This window comes from Rutidosis leptorrhynchoides, chromosome 7 (genome assembly GCF_046630445.1).
Source record: "Rutidosis leptorrhynchoides isolate AG116_Rl617_1_P2 chromosome 7, CSIRO_AGI_Rlap_v1, whole genome shotgun sequence".
NCBI classification, from domain to species: domain Eukaryota; kingdom Viridiplantae; phylum Streptophyta; class Magnoliopsida; order Asterales; family Asteraceae; genus Rutidosis; species Rutidosis leptorrhynchoides.
The window spans coordinates 171,145,519-171,153,871 of record NC_092339.1 but is presented as its reverse complement, the minus strand read 5'-3'; positions in this window follow the sequence as shown (position 1 = coordinate 171,153,871).

Below are 8,353 nucleotides of genomic sequence, written 5' to 3'. Positions count from 1 at the left end.
GGATCACAATGGATTTCATCACCAAGCTACCAAAGACAGTGGGCGGATACGATACCATCTGGGTTATCGTTGACCGTCTTACTAAATCTGCACACTTCTTGGCTATGAAGGAAACGGATACGATGGAGAGACTTGCTCAATTATACATCAAAGAGGTTGTATCTCGTCATGGTGTACCTTTGTCGATCATCTCAGATCGCGATCCCTGTTTTGCTTCTAGATTTTGGCATTCTTTGCAAGAAGCCATGGGAACTCGTCTCGACATGAGTACTGCTTATCACCCACAGACCGACGGGGAAAGTGAACGAACGATTCAAACCTTGGAAGACATGTTGCGTGCATGTGTTATTGATTTTGGAAAGGCCTGGGAAAGGCATTTGCCACTCACTGAATTTTCTTACAACAACAGTTATCACTCGAATATTAATGCCGCACCTTTTGAAGCATTGTATGGCCGCAAGTGCCGATCTCCTATTTGTTTGGCCGAATGTAATGACCCGAACTTTTCCATGTTTATATATATTAATTGAGATTGATATTTACATGACTAAATATTTCCAACGTGTTAAGCAATCAAACTTGTTAAGACTTGATTAATTGAAATAGGTTTCATATAGAGAATTGACCACCCAAGTTGACCGGTGATTCACGAACGTTAAAACTTGTAAAAAATATACAATGGCATATATATGGTTATATATATAGTTAACATGATTTTATTATAAGTAAGTATCTCATTAGGTATTTTAACAATGAGTTATATACATAAAAATGAGACTATTAAATTAAGAAACTCGAAAACGATATATATAACGATTATCGTTATAACAACGTCTTACTAGGTACATATGAATCATATTAAGATATTGATACACTTGGTTAATTATGTTAAATGATAAGTAAATATATCATTAAGTGTATTAACAATGAACTACATATGTAAAAATAAGACTACTAACTTAATGATTTCGAAACGAGACATATATGTAACGATTATCGTTGTAACAACATTTAACTGTATATATATCATACTAAGATATATTATATATCATAGTATCATGATACTGTAAGAATTTAACATCTCATTTGATATAATAAACAATGGGTTAACAACATTTAACAAGATCGTTAACCTAAAGGTTTCAAAACAACATTTACATGTAACGACTAACGATGACTTAACGACTCAGTTAAAATGTATATACATGTAGTGTTTTAATATGTATTCATACACTTTTGAAAGACTTCAAGACACTTATCAAAATACTTCTACTTAATAAAAATGCTTACAATTACATCCTCGTTCAGTTTCATCAACAATTCTACTCGTATGCACCCGTATTCGTACTCGTACAATACACAGCTTTTAGATGTATGTACTATTGGTATATACACTCCAATGATCAGATATTAGCAGCCCATTGAAGTCACCTAACACATGTGGGAACCATAATTTGGCAACTAGAATGAAATATCTCATAAAATTACAAAAATATGAGTAATCATTCATGACTTATTTACATGAAAACAAAAATACATATCCTTTATATCTAATCCATATACCAACGAACAAAAACACCTACAAACACTTTCATTCTTCAATTTTCTTCATCTAATTGATCTCTCTCAAGTTTCATCTTCAAGTTCTAAGTGTTCTTCATAAATTCCATAAGTATAGTTTCATAAAAATCAAGAATGCTTCCAAGTTTGCAAGTCTACTTCCAAGCTTTCTAATCCATTCCAAGTAATCATCTAAGATCAAGGAACCTTTGTTATTTATAGTAGGTTATCTTTCTAATTCAAGGTAATATTCATATTCAAACATTGATTCAGTTTCTACAACTCTAACAATCTTATTTCGAGTGAAAATCTTACTTGAACTGTTTTCGTGTCATGATTCTGTTTCAAGAACTTTCAAGCCATCCAACGATCCTTTGAAGCTAGATCCATTTTTCTCATTTCCAGTAGTTTTATCCAGAAAACTTGAGGTAGTAATGATGTTCATAACATCATTCGATTCATACATATAAAGCTATCTTATTCGAAGGTTTAAACTTGTAATCACTAGAACATAGTTTAGTTAATTCTAAACTTGTTCGCAAACAAAAGTTAATCCTTCTAACTTGACTTTTAAAATCAACTAAACACATGTTCTATATCTATATGATATGCTAACTTAATGATTTAAAATCTAGAAACATGATGAACACCATAAAATCGGATATACACCGTCTTAGTGAAACTGGGGGCTGTTTTGGTTTGGATAATTAAAAACTATGATAAATTTTGATTTAAAAGTTGTTCTTCTGGAAAAATGATTTTTCATATGAACATGAAACTATATCCAAAAATCAAGGTTAAACTCAAAGTGAAAGTATGTTTTCTAAAATGGTCATCTAGACGTCGTTCTTTCGACTGAAATGACTACCTTTATAAAAACGACTTGTAACTTATATTTCCGACTATAAACCTATACTTTTTCTGTTTAGATTCATAAAATAGAGTTCAATATGAAACCATAGCAATTTGATTCACTCAAAACGGATTTAAAATGAAGAAGTTATGGGTAAAACAAGATTGGATATTTTTGATCTTTTTAGCTACGGGAAATGTTTAACAAATCTATAAAAATCATATCCTAGCTAACTTATATTGTATTATACATGTATTCTAATATATTATGTAATCTTGGGATACCATAGACACGTATGCAAATGTTTTGACATATCATATCGACCCATGTATATATATTATTTGGAACAACCATAGACACTCTATATGCAGTAATGTTGGAGTTAGCTATACAGGGTTGAGGTTGATTCCAAAAATATATATACTTTGAGTTGTGATCTAGCCTAATATGTGTATACACTTGGTCGTGGATTGATTCAAGATAATACATATCGATTTATTTCTGTACATCTAACTGTGGACAACTAGTTGTAGGTTACTAACGAGGACAGCTGACTTAATACACTCAAATCTTTAAAACATAATAAAAATGGTTGTAATTATATTTTGATCATACTTTGATATATATGTACATATTTGTATAGGTTCCTGAATCGATCCGTGGCCAAGTCTTATTTCCGAGGAAGGAAATATCTGTGAAAGTGAGTTATAGTCCCACTTTTAAAATCTAATATTTTTGGGATGAGAATACATGCAGGTTTTATAAATGATTTACAAAATAGACACAAGTACGTGAAACTACATTCTATGGTTGAATTATCGAAATCGAATATGCCCCTTTTTATTAAGTCTGGTAATCTAAGAATTAGGGAACAGACGCCCTAATTGACGCGAATCCTAAAGATAGATCTATTGGGCCTAACAAACCCCATCCAAAGTACCAGATGCTTTAGTACTTCGAAATTTATATCATATCCGAAGGGTGTCCCGGAATGATGGGGATATTCTTATATATGCATCTTGTTAATGTCGGTTACCAGGTGTTCACCATATGAATGATTTTTATCTCTATGTATGGGATGTGTATTGAAAAATGAAATTTTGTGGTCTATTGTTACGATTTGATATATATATGTTAAACCTATAACTCACCAAAATTTTTGTTGACGTTTAAAGCATGTTTATTCTCAGGTGAATACTAAGAACTTCCGCTGTTGCATACTAAAATAAGGACAAGATTTGGAGTCCATGTTTGTATGATATTGTGTAAAAACTGCATTCAAGAAACATATGTCGATGTAATATATTTCTATTGTAAACCATTATGTAATGGTCGTGTGTAAACAGTATATTTTAGATTATCATTATTTGATAATCTACGTAATGTTTTTAAAACCTTTATTGATAAAATAAAGGTTATGGTTGTTTTAAAAAAGAATGCAGTCTTTGAAAAACGTCTCATATAGTGGTCAAAACCTCGCAACGAATCAATTAATATGGAACGTTTATAATCAATATGAACGGGACATTTCAGTTGGTATCCGAGCGTTGGTCTTAGAGAACCAAAAAATTTGCATTAGTGTGTCTTATCGAGTTTGTTAGGATGCATTAGTGAGTCTGGACTTCGACCGTGTTTTCTTTAAAAATGATTGCTTAACATTTTTGTTGGAAACTATATATTATTAACATGTAAATATTATGTGATATATTAATCTCTTAACATATTTGATATTGTGTGATAGATGTCTACCTCTAGCACAAATCCCATTGACTCACCTAATAATAACGAAGAGTCGAATATATATTGGCAAGATTCACAAGTTCCCAAAGAACCGGAAGAAGAGGAAACGGAACCGGAAGAAGAGGAACCGGAAGAAGAGGAACCAGAAGAAGAGGAACCGGAAGAAGAAGAGGTTCCGGAGGTGGGAATAGTAGGAACCACAGAAAACCGGTCAAATAAAAGAAAATCCTCAACCAATGAACCAAAGTTAATAATGGTCAATGGTGTTTCCGCTAAGGAAGCAAAATATTGGGAAAATTACCAATTTTTCGATGAATCGGATCCTGGTGAGGATTCCGATGATGTTATAGAAATTACCCCGACCCAATTTAATGAGGCAAAAGAAAATAATAAGAGAAAAGGCATCAAAATAGAGAAATCTGATTCCGACCCCGATGAACTTTATATGTACCGTCAACATCCGTATTTCCAAAAATGTAACAATGACCCGGGAACCTCTAAACCACCAGGTTTTTCTAAACCATTGTGGAAAACGATGGCTCGTATTAGAGGAACACCATATATTCCTAGAAAATTAGGAAAACGAACCAAGTCCAAAGAAGAAGAAACCAGTGATTCAGATTAGAGGGTTGTAATCATGTTGTGTATTATATGTATTGTAGTATGCTTGTACTTTTATGTTCTATGTAAAAATTGCTTGTATTATTTGTTAATTATCTTTTATGAATCTAATCCTTGTCTATTTTACAGTATAAAAACAAAATGGACGTTAAGGGTAGACAACCGAATATTTTAGAAGACTTACCAGAGGATATGATTGAGGAAATCTTGTCTAGAGTCGGTCAGAATTCATCAGCATATTTAGTTATGGCAAAATTAACTTGTCAAACATTTGACAGACTTTCCAGAAATGCCTTGATTTATAAAAGGCTTTCCTTTGATAGGTGGGGTATATCACATTGGGAAGACCGTAAGTTACGCCATGTTTTCTTTAAAGCGTTAAATGCGGGGAACCCAAATGCAATTTTACGCTACGGGTTAAGAACCTATTTTGACTCAACATATCCCAACATAGGATTTCGTGAATTAGAAAGAGCTTCTAACATGCAACATAAAGAAGCATGTTATGCTTACGGGTTAGTGATGTTCGCTTCTTACCAAAGTGAGAAAAAGAACATCGGATTGCAGCTTTTAAATAAAACTTTCCCACAAGTGACGGATTCAGTAGTTGGGGTGAGAAACAAGGTTTTTAGATTATTACGGGGCTGTTGGACATTACGAAACTCTTGTCCTTTTGACGACATTACAACATGCTGCCTAGCTAATGGTCATAACGGTTATTTTCCACAAGACCAAGGATGGGAAGTCGTCTTAGTAAAACCAGAATGCATGACTTGTTTCTGGACTTATGAATTACGTGTCTTTATTTCCTTTGCTGAACAACTTGCGTATTAACTAGATTTATCTTCAAAACTGTCCTGTATCATAGTGTACTATATTTCATGTTATATGTAATATAGCGAAGTTGTAAGTTTGAAGAATATTTGTATGTGATATATTATTATAATCAGTTTTTCATATGGAATTGTAGTAGTTGAATTGTATATTAGCTACTAAGTATGAACTTAACGGGTAGGTAGTACCCGAATTTAAACTTATAAAACGCTAATATGAAGAAAAAGCTTTTATAAATGAGTTCATATTATGCTACGATATACTATTGACTACTCTTAATATTCTGTATGATTAAATTGTTTCATTTGACTATTTTGAAGGAAATGGTACCGACTACTCGACACACCTTGAATATGAGCGAAGAGGAATTTCGTGCCTTTCTTGCTTCAAACATTGCCGCAGTACAGGCCGCGCTACATACCAGCAATAACTCTGAATCTAGCAATACAGCTAACGGCACAAGAAATCGTGTAGGATGCTCCTACAAGGAATTCACTGCCTGCAAACCTTCAGAATTTGATGGGACCGAAGGACCAATCGGATTGAAATGGTGGACCGAGAAAGTTGAATTGGTGTTTGCCATAAATAAGTGTGCTGAAGGAGACAAAGTGAAGTACGCTACGCATACCTTCACAGGTATTGCGTTAACATGGTGGAATATCTATCTAGAGCAAGTGGGACAAGATGCTGCTTGCGCGCTACCATGGTCAGCATTCAAGCACTTGATGAACGAGAAGTACCGTCCCAGAACCGAGGTCAATAAGCTCAAGTCAGAACTTAGAGGGTTACGAACACAGGGATTCGATATTACTTCGTACGAAATATGATTCACAGAATTGTGACTATTGTGTCCGAGAGCGTTCGAAGATGAGGAAGAGAAGATCGACGCGTTTGTGAAAGGGTTACCGGAGAGAATCCAAGAAGATATAAGTTCACACGAGCCTGCCTCCATACAAAAGGCATGTAGAATGGCTCACAAACTAGTGAACCAGATTGAGGGAAGAATTAAAGAACAAGCGGCTGAAGAGGCCAACGTGAAGTTAGTCAAAAGAAAGTGGGAGGAAAACGGTGATAAGAGTCACCAAAACAACAATAACTATCCCAACAATCGCAACATCAATCGCAACTACAACAAACGGCACAATAACAACAACAACAACAACAACAACAACAACTACAACAATCATCCCAATAACAATAACAACCGCAACAACAACAACAATCAGAAGCAGCTATGCCAAAGGTGTGAAAAGTATCACTCGGGGTTTTGCACCAAATTTTGCAACAAGTGTAAAAGAAATGCTCATAGCGCGGCGAAGTGTGAGGTCTACGGACCAGGGGTTAACAGAACGACAGGAACAAATGGTGTCGGAACGAGTAATGGCGGAGCAAGTAGTGTCGGAGTAAGTTATGCCAATGTAGTTTGTTATAAATGTGGAAAACCGGGCCACATTATTAGAAATTGCCCGAACCAGGAGAACACGGATGGACAAGGCCGCGGAAGAGTTTTCAATATTAATGCGGCAGAGGCACAGGAAGACCCGGAGCTTGTTACGGGTACGTTTCTTATTGACAATAAATCTGCTTACGTTTTATTTGATTCGGGTGCGGATAGAAGCTATATGAGTAGAGATTTTTGTGCTAAATTAAGTTATCCATTGACGCCGTTGGATAGTAAATTTTTACTCGAGTTAGCAAACGGTAAATTAATTTCAGCAGATTATATATGCCGGAATCGAGAAATTAAACTGGGTAGCAAAATATTTAAGATTGATTTGATACCAGTAGAGTTAGGGAGTTTTGATGTAATAGTTGGCATGGACTGGCTGAAGGAAATGAAAGCAGAGATCGTATGTTACAAAAATGCAATTCGCATTGTACGAGAAGAAGGAGAACCCTTAATGGTGTACGGAGAAAAGGGCAACACGAAGCTACATCTTATTAGTAATTTGAAGGCACAAAAACTAATAAGAAAAGGTTGCTATGCTGTTCTAGCACACGTCGAGAAAGTACAAACTGAAGAAAATAGTATCAATGATGTTCCCATCGCAAAAGAATTTCCTGATGTATTTCTAAAAGAATTACCGGGACTACCTCCATATCGATCTGTTGAATTTCAAATAGATCTTGTACCAGGAGCTGCACCAATAGCTCGTGCTCCTTACAGACTCGCACCCAGCGAGATGAAAGAACTGCAAAGCCAACTGCAAGAACTATTAGAACGTGGTTTCATTCGACCAAGCACATCACCATGGGGAGCTCCTGCTTTGTTTGTCAAGAAGAAGGATGGTACATTTAGGTTGTGTATTGACTACAGAGAGTCGAATAAACTTACCATCAAAAACCGTTATCCACTGCCGAGAATTGATGACTTATTTGATCAACTACAAGGGTCGTCGGTTTATTCGAAAATCAATTTACGTTCTGGATATCATCAAATGCGAGTAAAGGAGGATGATATTCCAAAAACTGCTTTTAGGACGCGTTATGGTCATTACGAGTTTATGGTTATGTCGTTTGGATTGACTAACGCACCAGCTGTGTTCATGAACCTTATACACCGAGTGTGTGGGCCATATCTTGATAAGTTTATCATTGTTTTCATCGATGACATACTTATTTACTCAAAGAATGATCAAGAGCACGAAGAACATTTGAGAAAAGTGCTAGAAGTATTGAGGAAAGAAAAACTGTACGCTAAGTTTTCAAAGTGTGCATTTTGGTTGGAAGAAGTTCAATTCCTCG